Source organism: Humulus lupulus, chromosome 2 (genome assembly GCF_963169125.1).
Source record: "Humulus lupulus chromosome 2, drHumLupu1.1, whole genome shotgun sequence".
NCBI classification, from domain to species: Eukaryota; Viridiplantae; Streptophyta; class Magnoliopsida; order Rosales; family Cannabaceae; genus Humulus; species Humulus lupulus.
The window spans coordinates 43,662,398-43,681,221 of record NC_084794.1 but is presented as its reverse complement, the minus strand read 5'-3'; the positions used below and the strand labels follow the sequence as shown (position 1 = coordinate 43,681,221).

At 36.2% G+C, this 18,824-nt stretch overlaps 1 pseudogene; it reads left to right on the top strand.

Moving 5' to 3' along the window:
- Nucleotides 1-16,805: 16,805 nt before the first annotated feature.
- On the top strand, nt 16,806-16,904 carry LOC133820267 (small nucleolar RNA R71; annotated as a pseudogene).
- The last annotated feature ends 1,920 nt before the right edge of the window (nt 16,905-18,824 follow it).

Here is an 18,824-nt window from a genome sequence, read left to right as displayed (position 1 = left end):
TGTAGATAACACCTCGACCTTTAGGTCAACCATTTTTTAGGAGTATGGGACCAATCGTAGGTCATGGCCTTCTTTGCTCTAGGGCGCCTTTGCCCCTGGATTTAGGCAATATGTAGACGAGTCTAGACCCAAGGTAGAACCTGAGCCCGAACCTCCTATAAACTAGGAAATTTTAGACTTAGATTCTCCTTCTCCTCCAGTAGTCCCAAGGTCGGAGGTCGTGATAATAGAATCCTCCCCCAGCCCGGAGGGTAGGACCTTTATTTATTTCCTTTGTGTAAGTTTTTGTCTTTACTTGTGAATTAATTCCCTTTTTGTTCTTTTAAGGCGAAGAGATGGATTGACTTGGAGCTCCTGACCTCCATACATCTTTCTATGGCGGAAAGTCCAGCTCAGGTCCTTTCGTAAAGAGGCCCGGCTTTACAAAGAAAACCCCTTCTGTGCTAGGAAACTCCTCCAAATCCCTTGCTAAGGGGAAAGGCGTGAGCTCAACAGCTCCGGTGTCTACTGTGATGGAGAAAAGGATTCCTCATCCCCCTTCCTCCTTGGTTCATGCCTGCTTGGGATCAGGTAATACAAGCTGAAACCCCAATTCCTCCTGTCCTAGCCGCAACTGTGCGCATCCCAGTCGATCCCCAGGATCTGGAGAAGATTCCCGATGCCTTTCGGGGGATCCTTTATGAGACAGCGAGCCACATGGTGGGGTATGCTTATAAAGACAACCCGAGGGACCTGAGGACAATAGAAGAGCGAAGCCCGGAGAACGTTTTGAAGTCAGCCTTGGGGATGACCCTCACAGTAAGATATCATTCCTCAGTGATTTTTTTTTTATCTTGCCAAAGTATACATCTAACTTGCCTCTTTATTTTGCAGTCTGACCTGGCTTAGTACCGCAGTATAGCCCGAGCTAGGGCTAGAAATGATGAAATCCAAGCTGAGCTCAATACTGCCAAGACCACCCTGACCGCTGCTCAAGAAGGCGAGCAAGCTGCTAAAGTTGCCTTTGCAGTTGCTGAAAAGAGTGAGAACGGTGCAAAGTTTTCCCTTGCATCGTCTCAAGAAAGTGAGCAGGCTGCAAAGATTGCCTTGGCTGCTCTCCAGGTCGAGCTGAGGCCAAAACAAAATAGCTAGAGGCCGAGGCTACAGTTAAAGAAGAGAAGGCAGCCTCATTGTCCTCCATGGAAGACATGTTGTACCATTTCTGGGCTTTTAACCAGGATGGCACCTTTTCTTTCATGACTCTCGAGCTGTAGGATCCATACCTTGAAAAATTCAAGGTCTGGATCTTGCAAGAGCCGTCGGAAACAAGGGACACTTCTACAACGAGCAAGCAGGAGATCGAGGGGGTCACATCCTCAGAACGTCCTGGAGGGGCTCCATGAAGTCTTCGTTGTTTTGCTCTTTCTATTTTTTTTATATGTTTGTAAACAATTTCCCTTGGGCTTAGTTCGAGGTTTTTCTCCTCGCGACAACTTGAATTTCAATTCATATATCTAACTTTTAATCTATTTGTCTTTTCCTTGATTATCTCTCATGTTTATGCTTTCTTAGACTTGCACATTCAAGATTTTAGGAATCGATTTTTAGATCGGGATAGATATTTGAATTTGGTTAAATTTAATGTGTTGATTTATATCATACTTGTTAAGTGTCAGGCCTTAGACTCGGTTATATCTAGGATTTTAAACTTAGTTCGTGTTAGGTTTATTGACATCTCGAGCTCTTAAAAATCCGTTGGACAATCAATTTTCCAAGCTTATCAGTTTTTGACCTAGTTGTATCCAGGATAGTTTTGTACCTAGTTGTATCCAGGATTTTAAGTAATTTAAACTCAATTGACAACCTTGTTCTGATCCACCTCGAGTTATATGCCCCCCAAGTGACCAGAATGCAAAACTTTCTTGGTTGCTTTTACACAAGCTAATTTATAAAGAAAAAATATTTAAAATCATATTTGCAAGAAAATTATAACGAGTGATTTTTTGTTGGTAATGCGCGAGCTGTAACTGTGAATCCTCTTGCTTTTCATCAATCAGGTCGAGAGACGCATTAAGTAACTCATCATTCTGCTCCTGGCTGAATGTCCTTAGTCTGTGCGTGGCTACCTTTGCTTCGACGGGAAGGACGACCTCACTTCCAATGGTCAAGGAGAAAGGCGTGTGTCCAGTGGAGGTCCTGTGGGAAGTTCGGTATGCACAAAGTACTTGTGGGAGATGCTCGAGCCAGACTCATTTGGCATCATATAACCTTTTCTTAAGGCTCTCCTTTAGGGTCTTATTCACAGCCTCGACCTGCCCATTGGCTTGTGTATATGCTACCGAAGAAAAACTTTTAATAATACCGTGCTTTTCACAGAAGTCGGTGAAAAGATCACCATCGAACTGGGTTCCATTATTTGACACAATCTTTTTAGGAAGCCCAAATTGGCATACAATGTTTTTCACTGCGAAGTCCAGGACTCTCCTTGAAGTGATGGTTGCCAACGACTCGACCTCTACCCACTTCGTGAAATAATCAATTGCCACCATCGCGTAACGAACTCCTCCCTTTCCCATAGGTAAGGATCCTATTAAGTCAATTTCCCATAATGCAAATGGCCACGGGGATGATATCATCCTTAGCTCGACTGGAGCAGCTCGTGCGACTGTGGCAAAGCACTGGCATTTGTCGCATTTCTGAACATGGGAGATGGAATCTTTTGTTAAAGTGGGCCAAAAATAACCCTGCCTTAATATTTTAAAGGCTAGGTTTTTCCCCCCAGCATGATCTCCACAAAAGCCTTAATGCACCTCTTGCAGAATGGTTTTAGCCTCTTCAGGCTGAACACACCGTAGAAGAGGTAGTGAATGAACACATCAGTATAATGTTCCATCCACTATCACATACCTCGAAGCTCGATAGAGTATTTTTCTCGCGTCCTTTCTTTCCTCACGTAGCCTTCCTGTTGTAAGATATTCCACTATGGGGGTCATCTAGGTCGACCTTATGTCAATCATCTCGACCTCTACCATTTTTTCTACCACGCTGAGACTCTCCAAGAATTCCACTGGTACTACATTCAAAGTCTCAGCTTCCTTGGTGGTGGCAAGCCTTGCCAAAGTGTCAGCATTAGAGTTCTGCTCACGAGGGATTAGTTCAATAGTACTGTATTCAAATTCTGATAGCTCTCCCTTTACCTTAGCTAGATAAGTCGCCATCTTGGTACCTTGCGCTTGATATTCCCCCAACACCTGATTGACCACTAGTTGGGAATCGCTATAACACTGGACGACCCTTGCTCAATTCCTTTGCCACTCTAAGTCTGCTAACAAAGGTTCATATTCATCTTCATTGTTGGATGCTTCGAATCCAAATCTCAGAGCTGTATGGAATCGATGCCCCTCCGAAGAGATCAATATGATCCTAGCTCTGGACCCATTCTCGTTAGATGACCATCCACGAATATTCTCCACAACTCCTGCACCGGTTTCTTCAAAAGGTCCTCTTGAAAACTGATACATTCAGCCATAAAATTAGCAAGGGCCTGGATTTTGATTGAGGTCCATGGTACGTAAAATATCTCAAACTGGCTGAGTTCAACCGCCCATTTTGACGTCCCAATGTTTCAAGTTTTTGCAATACCTGCCTTAGAGGTTGGTCGGTCATGACGTGGATTGAATGGGACTGGAAGTATGCTCTAAGCTTCCTGGAAGCTAATATCATGAAGAATGCTATCTTTTGTATTAGTGGAAACCATGATACAACCCCGAGAAGTCTTTTGCTTATATAGTACACCGATTTTTTAGCACGGTCTTCTTCCTGAACTAACACGGCGCTGGCTGCATTTTATGTCACGGCCAAATAAAGGAACCAGGGCTCTCCAGATATAGGCTTAGACAATACTGGGGGCTCGACCAAATGCGTCTTTAGGTCGAGGAATGCCTGCTCACACTCCTTAGTCCATTCAAATTTCTTGTTTCCTCTGAGCAAGTTATAGAATGGAAAACACTAGTCAGTGGACTTTGAAATAAATCGGTTTAGCGTTGCCACCTTTCCAGTTAGGCTCTAAACTTCTTTATGCGAGCTAGGCCAAGGCATATCCAATAATGACTTGATTTTATCTGGGTTCACCTCTATCCCCCTTGTATTGACTATAAATCCCAGAAACTTTCCCAACGCCACTCCAAAAGTACATTTATGGGGATTTAGCCTCATATTATATTTCCTCAAGATTTCAAAACATTCATTTAGATCGGAAACATGGTTATTGATAGTATTGGATTTAACTAGCATTTCGTCGACATACACTTCCATATTTTTCCCGATCTGACCAATGAACATTCTGTTGACTAACTGTTGGTAGGTAGCCCTGGCGTTCTTCAGCCTGAAAGGCATAACTTTATAACAGTATACATTTTTTTGAGTCATAAAGCTAGTATGATCTTGGTCCGTAGCATTCATCACGATCTGGTTATATCCATAGTACGCATCCATAAAGGACATGAGCTCGTGCCCTGCGGTGGCGTCTACCAGCTGATCAATTCTCGGTAATGGGAAGCAATCCTTAGGACAAGCTTGATTTAGGTTGGAGAAATCGATGCAGGTCCACCACTTTCCGTTTGGCTTCGGGACCAGGACAGGATTCGCGACCCAGATCAAATACATATGTGGCTGCTCGACCACCACGACCGAGGGTTTAAAGAGGAACTAGGGTTAAACCCTATTTTGCCGCTTAGGTCGGCTGGTTGTAAATATTTTATTGTAATTAACCTTTAGAATATATTTTTGGGATCCTAATGTATACAGTAAATGTTTTAGTGAATCGTTGTATCTTTAACCAAAATTGTGAACCCTAAACCGTTAATCACATTTAGTTACACAATTATGGCCAAATGACTCATTTAGCATGTTTAGAACTGTTTAAAATGCATAGTGTAATGGTCCCTAGGTAGTAGGGCGTTACAACTTGGTATCAGAGCGAGCCAAGGTTAAGGGCTCCTGAAGACAAGCTGGGCATGTACACTCATCACTAAAGACAAGCTTCACTCAGGGTATGGTAACTATTTATGTAGGTATGTGCTTAGTTGCTTAAATATAATGTAAATGCTTTACATGCATATTGATTAGGGAGCATGAGATTTTGATAGAGCCTGGTTCTTGATTATTGATATGAATATATGATTACCTGCTCAGTAAATATATAAATGTATTATTTGCATGCTGGGATTGAGAGCATGGTGTGTATGTTTGAAGAAAAGGGGTTATGAGTTGATGTATGAATACCATGGGCATGTTTTTAGCACTGCAGTGGTTTTTGAATGTAGTGTGGTATGATTTTTCCAATGGGGAAGGCTTTTGAATATGCTCATCATGTTTAATGGGTCAAGTTATTGACTGCAGATTCAATCAGCAGGTATGTATCCAAGACAAATAATGAGACCTAGTTGTAGTTATATCGAGGCTCGGAATTATAGCCAGGGTTTGAGTTCTTCACCTGCCCCTCAGAATTTCCAGCAGGTGTTTACAGATATGAAATTAAGATTGCATAGGCAAGAGGAAGAGATTAGGTATTTGAAACAGTAGCAGAATCTGTCAGGGAACACCTCTTCCTTTGTTATGCCACAAGTGGCACCAGTATTGGCTCAGCATAGGGTTGAGAACAGGTAGGAATTTCTTTGTGGAAGATTCCAGGAATATTACCCTCCAGTCTTTGAGGGACGCCTAGATTCATTCAGAGCTGAGCAATGGATGGGCATGATCAGTTCCATCCTTGATGGTATGGGGATGGTAGGTCACGATAGGGTGGTTTGTGCTACATTTGTATTGCGAGATGATGCCCAGACATGGTGGGAAGTAGTATCGCAAACACGAGACACAGTTGTGATGAACTGGAAAGAATTTAGGCAGCTGCTTAATGAAAGATATTACTGTGATGCAGTCAAGACTGCTAAGATTAATGACTTTCTAAACCTCGTTCAGGGAAACACAATAGTAACAGAATATGTTAATAGATTCCTATGGGTTGGCCAAGTTTTCTTTTGGTATGGTACCCACGGATGTAGCTCGGAAGGAGCGATTTATCCAGGGATTGAATCCCAGTGTAGCTCAGGGCGTTAGGGTCGCTGTAGTGCATGAAATGTCTACATACACTTAGATAGTAGGGAAGGATCTTGTTGTTTAGAGCATAGGAAATGAGATTATAAAGGAGAGTGTTGGAGAGCGCGAAGCTCAGACAGTAACACCTCCATTTATTGGATCGAGCAAGGACAAGGATTGGATAGTCTACCCAGAATGTGCTCGGTGTAAGAGGCATCATCCAGGAGAATGACAAGCAAAGGCATGTTTCTTATGTGGAATGGTTGGGCATTTGAAGAATGATTGCCCAAGGTGAAGGAAGGATGAGAAAAAGGGGGTGGACAGCTCGACTCCAGCTCGAGTGTTCGCTCCGATGTAGTCTGAGTCGGAGATTGAGACTAAGGCTGGTTTCTCAATGGTGGCAAGTCAGCTTTCTAGTTCTGATTTTTGTATTGTGCTTCTAGTTCTCAGAGGATTGTTTTGTTTTATCAGATAAGGGCACTGGGAGTGCCGAGTGTTTTGATGAATCAGATGGATAAAGTATTTAAAGATTATCTGAATTGGATTTGTGATTGTCTTGATCGACAATATTGTGGTATATTCTCGGTTGGGGATTTGTCGAGGTCAAGGAATGCCTTAGAGGTCATGAGTTTCCTTGGACAGGAAAGATATTACATGTGCTTTGTGAAAGAGCTTTGAGTTTTCTTACAGATCAGAACCAGTTTGTAGGTTGTTATAACACCTCATTGACAGGAAAAGATGATTTCCCAAGAAACATGTTATTTGAAGGGTGTGACCAGAACTAGAGTACAGTTACTGGTGGGCCAGGTGGACAACATTACATTTGAGTTACTCTTTTAGAGAGGATCAAAGGAAAAAAGTTAAGTGAACCCATAGATGGGAAGAATTGAGGGGAACGTCTTAGCAGGATTAGCTAAGGACTATGCAGTGTCAGGTATGAATTTATTGTGGTATAGGGATCGGACTTGGGATCCAATGGACACTGAGATTAATTGGGAGATTCTTGATGAATCTTATACTACCCTCTTATTCTCTTCATCTAGGCATTAGGAAGATGTAACAAAGTCTGAAAGCTTTTTATTGGTGGCCTGGGATGGAGAGGGAGATGACAAAATATATGGTAAAGTTCTAAACATGTTAGCAGGTCAAGATAGAGTATCAGAAACTAGTAAGGCCATTACAGCCTTTATGTATTCCATATTGGATGTAAGGAAACATCGTGATAGGTTTCGCAGTGGGGATGCCCAAGATAATGGGGCAGCGTGATTTGGTTTGGGTCATTATGGATCAGTATTTAAAGTGTGTTCACTTTTATCAGAAAGGACAAGTAACACAGTGGATGAGTATGTAGATCTCTATGTGAAAGAGATAGTACGCCTTCATGGAATTCAAGGTCTATCTTATTAGAGGAGGACCCTGCTATTACTTCCAAGTCTTGAGGAAGATTGCAGAAGGATATGATTATATAGTTAGAGTTTAGTGCAGTTCATTATCCTCAGATTGCTAATAAATCAGAGAGAGAGAGTTATCCAAATATTAGAGAGGCACATTTATGAGATATTGTATGGTAGAGAATGTATATTACCCATTCATTGGAATGAGATGAGTAAGAGCTTATGTTTGGATCTTGAGGTAGTTTAGGGGACCATTGAAGTTATTGAAAAGGTTAGAGCTCGAATGCTCGCTTCTCAGAGTAAATGGGAAAGTTTTGTCAATTTTAAATGGGGGAATGTAGAGTTCTAAGTGGAAGAATGTATCTTCCTTAGATTATCACCATGGAAAGGGGAATTAAGGGCAGGTTGCGCCCTAGAATAGCAGGACCATTGGAAATCCTAATTAGGATCAGTCAAGTTGCCTATGGATTGGCCTTAGCTTTGGCACTGTCAGCAGTATACAGTGTATTTCATATTTCCATGTTGAGGAAACATGTGTTAGATGAGACTCATGTGTTGAGTTATGAGAATATGGAGATTGAGGCTAAGTTATTTATTGAGGAATAGCCATTCTAGATATGAGACCGAAAGAACAGAGTTTGAAAGAATAAAGTTATACCTCTGGTTAAGGTATTATAAGGAAACAGTAGGGTCGAGGGAGCGACCTGGAAACTGGAATCAATTATGCAGAATTTATATTCTGGGCTGCTAAGATAAAATTTCGAGGACAAAATTTTTCTAAGGAGGGGTAGTTGTAACGACCTAAATTTCCTAAAAAGGCTTAAGGCCTTGATTAGGCGGCGCGGATGGAAAATTTTGGAATTATGTGATTATGTGATATATATGTGTATCATTATGTGAATACGTGAATAACATTATAATATGACTAGATATGCATGTTTAGGTGTATTAAATATACATATGGGCCTATTTCTATTTAATTGGGCAATTTTCATTATTTGGCCCGTTTTGGGTACATTTGGCATACATGTGGTTATGCTAAGGTTACTCAGCACGAGACGATCCTAGGAGGCAAGTCAGTGGGAAAGTCACTATGGGATCCATACTTGACTTAGAGTGAGTCAATGGGTATTTAGCACATCACCGGGATATTGGGTAATAGGAATAAATATTTGGTGATAAATTGGGAGTTAGTGAGATCAGGGGGAAATTATGAGAATGTTGACTATTTTACCCCGGTTGGGGGGGGGGGGGGGGGCATTTTTGGGACCCCAAGCATTAGGATTTTCTTGAGGTTACTTAAGCTTGAAGTAACCTGTTAAAATAATAAAAAGAGCGTTCAGAACGTTCTCTCTCCCTCCCGTTCCCTTTTCGACACCCGATCACATTTTCGAAGGAAACTCGAGTTTTAGGGCTCGGATTCAAGCAAGGATCGAGGCATTGGAATTCAAGGAAATATTATAACTTATTAGCCGGAGGATTTAGTTGGGAAACGACCTAATCAGAGGTAATTTGAGTTTTAAGTTCTAATTTTTTTAAGTTTTTAAGCTATGATTGAATTTTATGTTTTGATGAGTTTTTGAATGAATTCAAGCTTGGGTTTCATTGGTTTTGGGAAATTAGGATGTTTGGGAACTTTGATTTTGGGATTTGGATATGTTTGGGTAGGTTTTTAGAAGGTTTTAAGTGGGAAAATTCGAAGGATATGGCTGGTTTCGTGGTCAAGTCGCGACTTGGATGGAGGCCAGGAGGAGGATGCCTGGGGGGAGGGGGCGCCGCAACCCAAGAGGGGTTAAGTCGCGGCCAACCCTAGTGCCCAGGAAAGGGGGGCTTGGGTTGGGTTTGGAAGTATTTAAGTGGGAAAAGTCAAAGGATATGGCTGGTATCGTGATCAAGTCGCGACTTAGATGAAGCCAGAGGTCAGGAGGATGACTAGGGGTGCGCTGCGCCCCAAGAGGGATCAAGTCGCAACCCACCCTAGTGCCTAGGCAAGGGGGCTCTCTGACTTGGGGCAAGTCGCGACTCACTAGGCCAAGTCGCGACCGGTGATGGACCCAAAATGGGTATGCTTTAAATATTTATAACTCGCAAGCACACGAATCATATATGAAGTATAGTGTTCGTGTAAGCAAGAGGTCGAACCCAAAAGAGTTGTCTGAAAGAAAAAAATTATTTTAAACCAAAATTAATAAATTCTAACCTAGCTCCAAAGATTGATGAGATTTAATATTATGACCATAAAATAAAAGATTTAAAATAAAAATAAACCAATAATGATTTGAAAATAAGTGTTAAAAGAAAGATTATTAAGATACTAGAATCCACAAAATGTAAGTTCAATAATACTTATTAGTATATTGATTCCCAAGTTTTGGTGATAGTTAAAATAAGTCAAACTATCATTTTCCAAATAGATTTATAATTTTAAGCACAAATTATTTCTAAAAAGATAGGATTTTTCTTCACTATTCAAAAAAGTATAATTTCAAAGTATTTAATGTGAATCAACCTAATGAAACAACAACAAATCAAATAATATTATTTATAAGGCAAAACATAATCTTTTTGTTCTAAGCATTGGATGTGTACAATTTAATGACACATCTTACACAAAGGATATTATGTTTTGCAAAATGAAGAACAAAGTGCAATATTATATAACTATCCAAAATATAAGATATTAAAGATGAAAGACATATATGAAGAAGAAAAATCCATAAACTTTGTTGCATTACAAGAGAAATCAACATAAAACTTAAATATTATCTAGTTGCAAGTTGCATCATCATGATCTTAATAGTCTTATGAAAAAGATTAGAATCACATAACTATAATAGAAATTACAAATTAAATAAAATACATACTTGAAAAATGGTCTTGAAAAACACTAAAATGGAAGAGAGAATGGTAGAAAAGATGATGGTTACCCAAAAAATTAAGCACCCCAAAAATGGTCTTGAAATTCCATATTTATAGCCAAAATTAGAGCATTAAAATAATCAACTTAAATTAATTAAATTTATTAAATTAATTAAATAAAGTAAATATGGCATGTAGAGGTAAATTATAGGGTGTAATGATGATTTTTGAAGTGAAATTGGAAATTTTTTTTGGCAATTTTAGAAAAAAGGGGACAAGGGGACATTGATGCCATTGTTGGGCTCAAGAAGAAACATAAAAAGGTGGCTTGGTGGCTATCGGCAAAGATGGGCCGAAAAGGGGCTGCAGGCCCGTGGGGGTTGGAGGTTGGGAGGGGGCGTTGGTTGGGCTCTGGCGGGCCTGGCGTGGAGCAGCAGGGTTGGCTGGGAAGAGGCAAGCCTGGGCCATGGGGCTGGGGCAGCTGAAGGCAGGCAGGCGGGCTGGGCTTCGGTTTGGGTTGGGATGGTGAGCGAGGCGAGCCCAGGTGGGCTGGTGAGCCATTTCCTTTAAAGATGCCATTTTTTTCTTCACTTTTCTTGCTTTTCAAAAGCAAAAATGCAACAAATTCTCTACAAAAATAAACATAAATTAAATTAAAACTAAATATTTTCAATAATAAAATATAGAACATAACTTTCATGAAAATAGTAATTAAAACTTAATTTACTTAATCATTTAAGCTCAAAATTGCATATTTTTACTTCTAACTTAACAATACTAATTTCAAATAATTAAACTACAATAAATTATAATAAAATATCTATAAAAACAGAAAAACCAATCTAAAAAATTACAATAAGACTAATAAATTCAAAATTACTTAAAAACTTAATAAGTTAGTTAAAAACTCAAAGACTAAGCAACAATTAGTATAAAAAAATGTGGTAAAATAACTTTATTTTGCAGAGTTATCACACTCCCAAACTTAAAGTTTTGCTAGTCCTCAAGCAAAAGAAAATTAAAACACATTTTTTTATTGGTGATATAAAAATGATTTTCTCAAAAATTGCATAATGAAAAAAAATCTAAAAAGTTATTATGAATAAAAGTTAAGCTTATGTAATTAATTAAATTGTCGATTTCACTTTTAAAAAGAAGTTTTCATTAAAATTATTTTTCACTTAAACTTATAGGAAAAAGTGTTCTTGTTATGAAAAATGTAATTTTTGTTACAAGCAAAATTGACCCAATAATTAAAGACAAAGCTTAAAAATTATTCATAGAGAATTAAATTCAAACTCAATCAAGATTTTTATCATTGAAAATGAAAAATATCACCATTTTTTTTTTTGACTTTTTATGAAAATGAAAAATTTTGATTTTTTTTAACAAGACAACAATATATATATATATTTACAAAACAACACAAAATTAATAAAGTTTTATTTTCAAACAAACCACAATAAAAAAAAATTAATACAAAACATAAACAATAAAAACAACACAAAACATAAACACAATAAAACTACTCTGCTAATGATAATAACCATATAAACTCGATACCCCCAAACTTAATTTAAACATTGTTCTCAATGTGTTGAAACACAATTATAATTTGAAAAGTAAAAGAGGCTAGAATTTAGAATAGTCATACCTCGATATGGTGCATCGCCGAGAGAGTAAAAGATACAACCAAAAAAATATATTAAATCACACATAAAACAAAAAAACAAATCAAACTCAAGTTATCAAGATCAATAAGAATCAAAGAGCTTGCTAAACAGGGTCCTCAAGGAGGATCTCGTCAGCTTCATCGGTTTTTAATTCTAAAAATTGTTTTAATTTTTGTCCATTAACTTTAAAAATAACACCATTGTTAGGATTTTCAATTTTGATAGCTCCATGTGGAAAAACAATATGAACAATGTAAGGACCGAACCACCTAGAGCATAATTTTCCCGAGAATAAATGCAAACGAGAGTTGTATAAAAGAACTTTCTGACCTAGAGAAAAATCTTTTCTCAAAATATTTTTATCATGGTAAAATTTCATACGATCCTTATACTTTTTTGAATAGCTATATGCATCATTCCTAATTTCATCTACTTCATTTAGTTCAAGTTTTCTTTTCTCACCTACCTTGTTTAAAGAAAAGTTTAATTGCTTAATTGCCCAAAAGGCTATATGTTCTAACTCAACAGGTAAGTGGCACACCTTCCCATACACAAGTCGGTAGGGTGAAATGCCAATGGACGTTTTGTACGTAGTACGATACGCCCATAATGCATCAATGAATCTTAAGGACCAATCTTTCTTAGTTGGATTCACAGTTTTTCTAAAATGTGCTTAACTTCACTATTAGACACTTCAACTTGACCACTAGTTTGTGGGTGATACAGTGTTGAGACATTATGTGTAAAGCCATATTGTTTCATCAAATGTTCAAATGGCTTATTACAAAAGTGTGTACCATTATCACTAATTATAGTGCGTGGTGAACCAAAATGGGAATATATATTTTCTTTCAAAAATCAAAGCACAACTTTGTGGTCATTAGTGTGACATGCAATAGCTTCGACCCATTTAGACACATAATCAACTCCAACAAGAATATAAAGATTACCAAAAGAGTTAGGAAATGGTCCCATAAAATCAATGCCCCAAACATCAAATATGTCAATAATAAGAATAGGATTCAAAGGCATCATGTTTCTTTTAGTTAAACTTCCTAACTTTTGGCAACGTTCACAAGCTTTACAATAAACATAAGTGTCACGAAAGATAGAAGGCCAATAAAAACCACATTGTAAAACTTTAGTAGCTGTTTTCTTACCACTAAAATGTCCTCCACACGCATGATTATGACAAAAAGATATGATTTTAGATTGATCACAATTTGGAATGCATCTTCTAATTATTTGATCAGGGTAGTAATTAAACAAGTATGGATCAACCCAAATAAAATTTTTCACCTCAGAATAAAATTTAGATTTATCGTGCTTAGACCAATGAGATGGTATTTCTTTAGTAACTAAATAATTCACAATATCAACATACCAAGGCAAAGAAGAAACATGCATCATTTGTTCATCAGGAAAAGTTTCAGTGATAGAAGTGCATTCATGAGTATTTTCAACAACAAACCTAGACAAATGATCAACAACAGCATTTTCAGACCCTTTTTTATCACATATTTCTAAATTAAATTCTTGTAAAAGCAGGATCCAACGGATCAAACGAGACTTAGCATCTTTTTTCGAAAATAGATATTTTAATGCAACATGATTAGAATAGACAATAATTTTAGATCCTAACAGATAAGACCTAAATTTTTCAATTCAAAAACAACAGCAAGGAATTCTTTTTCGGTTGTGGAATAATTTAATTGTGCATCATTCAAGGTTTTGCTAGCATAGTAAATTACATGAGGTATTTTTTCAAGTCTTTGCCCTAAGACAACACCTATAGCATAATCAGAAGCATCACACATTATTTCAAAAGGTAATTTCCAACCAGGAGGTTGAATAATGGGTGCAGTAGTTAATAAATTTTTCAATTTTTCAAAGGCAACATGACAATTATTATCAAAGACAAAAGCATTTTCTTTTCCAAGTAAATGGCATAAGGGCTGAGAAATTTTGCTAAAGTCTTTTATAAATCCTCTATAGAAATCGACATGGCCTAGGAATGATCTAATTTCTTTCAAAGTTTTAGGTGGGGGAAGTTTTGAAATAAGATCAACTTTAGCTTTATCAACTTCTATTCCCTCAGATGAGATAACATGACCTAAAACAATTCCTTTTTTAACCATAAAATGACATTTTTCCTAGTTAAGCACAAGGCTTTTCTCTTTGCAATGAATTAAAATAAGTGAAAGTTGGTGCAAACATTCATCAAAGGAAGAACCAAACACAGAAAAATCATCCATAAACTCTTCAATGAATCTTTCAAACATGTCAGAAAAAATTGAAATCATACACCTTTGAAAAGTCGCAGGTGAATTGCATAATCCAAAAGGCATGCGATGATAGGCAAAAGATCCGAAAGGGCATGTAAATGTAGTCTTTTCTTGATCTTCTGAGGTAATGGGGATTTGGTTATATCCCGAATACCCATAAAAAAACAATAATATGCATGGCCAGCTAAACATTCAAGCATTTTGATCAATAAAGGGTAATGGAAAATGGTCTTTTCTAGTAACATTATTTAGCTTTCTATAGTCTATGCACACTCTCCACCATGTTTGTACTCTAGTAGGGATTAATTCATTTTTCTCGTTTTCAACAACTGTGATCCTAGACTTCTTAGGAACAACTTGAACTGGACTAACCCATTAACTATCATAAATAGGGTAAATGATACATACATCTAATAATTTAATGACCTCTTCTCTAACTACTTCATATTTGGATTTAGCCTTCTTTGACATTCCTGATAGGTTTTAGAAGTCTCTTCTAGATAGATTCTATGCATACATATGGATGGGATAATTCTTTTAATGTCTGCAATGGTCCAACCTATGGCTTCTTTATGTTTTCTAAGGACATCTAACAATTTATCTTCTTATTCTTTATCTAAGGAGAATTCTATGATAACAGGTAAGGTTTCAGACTCTCCTAGAAAAGAATATTTTAAATTTTCTGGCAAAGGTTTAAGGTCTAACTTTGGAGACTCAGAAATTGATTGAACATGATCTAAGGGTGAAAAATGTTCAATTTTGGTTTCATTTAAGGGTATAGACTCTAGCAAAGAATTCACATCATTATTAGAATTGTCAACATGCAAGTTCATACCAAAGTATTTTTCACAAAAGTCAAGTAAGTCATTTCCATCATTTTCACAAATACTATCTATCATGTTAACTTCATGCACTTCCTCACACTCAACAGATTTAGCAACATTAAAAACATTCAATTCAACAGTCATATTTCCAAAAGATAATTTCAAAATACCATTACGATAATTAATGATTGCATTAGATGTAGCAAAGAATGGTCTACCTAAAATGATAGGAATTTGAGCATGCACATTTTCCACAGGTTGAGTATCAAGAACAATGAAGTCAACCGGAAAATAAATTTATCAACTTTTATTAAAACATCCTCTATAATGCCTCTAGGAATTTCAACAGAGCGATCGACTAATTGAAGAGTTATAAAAGTAGGTTTTAGTTCACCAAGACCAAGTTGCTTATAAATAGAATAAGGCAATAAATTCACACTAGCACCCAAATCAAGTAAATCCTTGTTAATAAAATTATCACCAAGAATGCATAAAATTGTGGGACACCCAGGATCTTTATATTTAACATGAATCTTATATTGAATAATGGAACTAGCTTGTTAAGTTAACAACACCTTTTTAGAAACATTAGTGTTTCTTTTAGCAGTACAACGATCCTTTAAAAATTTAGAGTAGGCAGGAATATTTTTAATGGCATCTAAGAAAGGGATATTGATACTAACTTGTTTAAAAACTTCTAAGATGTCATTATATTGGCCGCCTTTTTCAATTGGAAGTAATCTTTGTGGGAATGGGGATTTTTAAATGAAAGGATGGATTGGAGTTTCCTTGTTTGAAGAGTCATTGGCATTAAAACTAGAAGGCTGACTCTTTTCTTTTTCTTTTTCAACCTCGATTTTGACAATGTTCTTTCCGGACCTAAGAGTTGAAATTGATTTGACTTCTCCATTATGACTAGACTTTCCTATCTCATAATAACCTTTTTGATTAGGGATAGGTTGACTAGGGAATGCTCATTTTTCTCTATCAACTAAAGCAGTAGTGAGTTTTCCTACTTGTGTCTCCAGTTTTGTAATTGATTGAGACTGATTTTGTAGGATTTGTTGAGTGGATTGCATATATTGTTGTAAATTATATTCTAAGGAATGTTTCTTTTGTTAAGGATATGGTTCATTTTGTGGGGCATGAGTTTGGTTTTGCGTGTTGTATTGGTGCCCTTGATTCATTGGAGGTTGGTTTTGTCTCCATTAAAAGTTTGGATGGTTTCTCCAATTTGGATTATAAGTGGATGAAAATGGGCTATCATTTGGTTTCCCATAAGCATGAAGAGCATTGGCCTCCTCAGAGAAGGCTTCTTGGTAGGAAGGGCATGATTGGGCATTATGGCAAGGACTAGAACATATAGAACAAACATCTTTTCTTGGATGTATTGGAGAATTTATAGTTTGGCTTATGGCTAAAGCTTCTACTTTTCTTGCTAATTTGTCTAAGGATGTTCTTAAGTCTAATTCATATTTTACTTCATACCTTTGTCTTTATTTTGGTGAATTAGTTAACCTAGACCTAGGATCAAAATAATTCCATTATTGTGAATTGACAGACAAATCTTCAAGGGTGTCCCAAGCCTCTTGTCCTTGAAATTTTTTAAAAAAATCGGTATGCATAGATTGAATCATTTGACGATTAGAGGGAGTCAAACCACCATAAAAATATTTTACAAGTCTCCATTTTTCAAAACCATGATAAGGACATATTAATAATAAATCTTTCCCAACATTCATAAAACTCTTCATTATCTTTTTGAAAAAACTCGGAGATGTCTCTCCTTAGACTATCAGTTTTAGACATAGGAAAAAATTTAAGCAAGAATTTATTATAAAGTTGATTCCATGTAGTTATAGACCCCGTGGGAAGGGAATTTAACCAAGATTTTGATTTGTCTTTTAATGAAAAAGGGAACAATCTTAGTTTGACCGACTCATTAGAAAAATTTTGAAATTTAAATGTTGAGCAAATTTCCAAGAAATCTTTGACATGTGTGTAAGGATCCTCTCTATCTAACCCATAAGAAGATGGCAAAAATTTAATGATTGATGGTTTAAGCTCAAAATGGGTAGCAGAAGTGGTAGGAAGAACAATACATGAAGGAGCATTAGATGAAATGGGTGCAAAATATTCAAGCAAAGGTTTTTGAGGCACAACATTTTCATCAACATGATTTCTATTAGTATTAGCAATTGGTTCCATGATGCTCAAATTTTTACTAACATTTTCAATTTCAAACAAAGATAAGCGTCTTTTTACTAATCGATTTTTAGAGTTATGTTCCCAATGATGCATACAATTCTCACAAAGCAACAGAGATAATCTCAAACAAACAATTTTCTGATGTGGAAGATCAGTTAAAACTGCAACCATAGAGCATACTTATAATTTTTTAGAGATTTCACAACAATATAATTTTTATGGTTTACTTGTCCCCAAGCCTATTTGATTCCACTTACTCGCACACTACTAATAACTCCCCGAGGTTAATTAGTAGAGGCAGATTGGGAATTTTGTTAAAATTTCCTTAAAGAGAAAATTGCTTATGGTGAAGGGACAAAATTTATGTTTTTTAAGTATTTTTTCACAATTACACAATAATATGATAAAAGACAAATAAAAATAAGGTAAAATTAAATAAGACTATAAAAAATTAAGCAAGAGTAGGGAGGCATAGCATGTCATCAACCATAACAAAAATAAGGTAAAAGTTAGGAGGCACAAGTGTCATCAACTAAAACATAAGATAAAAGACTAGGAGGCAAAATTGCCATCAACTAGTAAATTGCAAAAACTAAAATAAAATAAAATAAAAATAACAACAAGATAAATAAAGAAAATTACAACAAAGGTTAGGAGGCACAAGTGCCGTCAACTAACAAAGAAATAAAAGGAATAAAACTACAACAAAATTAGGAGGCACAAGTGCCATCAACTATAAAAATTAAAAAGATAGATAGATAGGAGGCACAAGTGCCGTCAACTAAAAAATAATATATATAATATATAAGTAAGTTTTTTTTATGGGTGGTAGAACCGACCCAACTTTTCTTTTAGTTTTTATATAAATATTTTTTTTATATAAAAAAAAATTTAAATTACTAATAGAAGAATTCACTAACCTTGAGATAAATTTCGTTTCCTTTCTTGCAACTCCCTGGCAACGACGCCAAAAAATTGATGGACCCCAAATGGGTATGTTTTAAATATTTATAACTTGCAAGCGCACAAATCGTATATGAAGTATAGTGTTCGTGTAAGCACGAGGTCGAACCCAAATGAGTTGTCTAAAATCAAAAAGAAAACTATTTTAAACCAAAATTAATAAATTCTAACATAGCTTCAAAGATTGATGAGATTTTATGTTATGAACATAAAATAAAAGATTTAAAATAAAGCTATTTAAGAGAATAAAAATAAACCAATAATGATTTCAAAATATGTGTTAAAAGAAAGATTATTAAGATACTAGAATCCACAAAATGTAAGTTCAATAATATTGATTAGTATATTGATTCCCAAGTTTTAGTGATAGTTAAAATAAGTCAAACTATCATTTTCCAAATAGATTTATAATTTTAAGCACAAATTATTTCTAAAAGGTAGGATTTTTCTTCACTTTTCAAAAAAGTATAATTTCAAAGTATTTAATGTGAATCAACCTAATGCAACAACAAAAAATCAAATAACATTATTTATAAGGAAAAA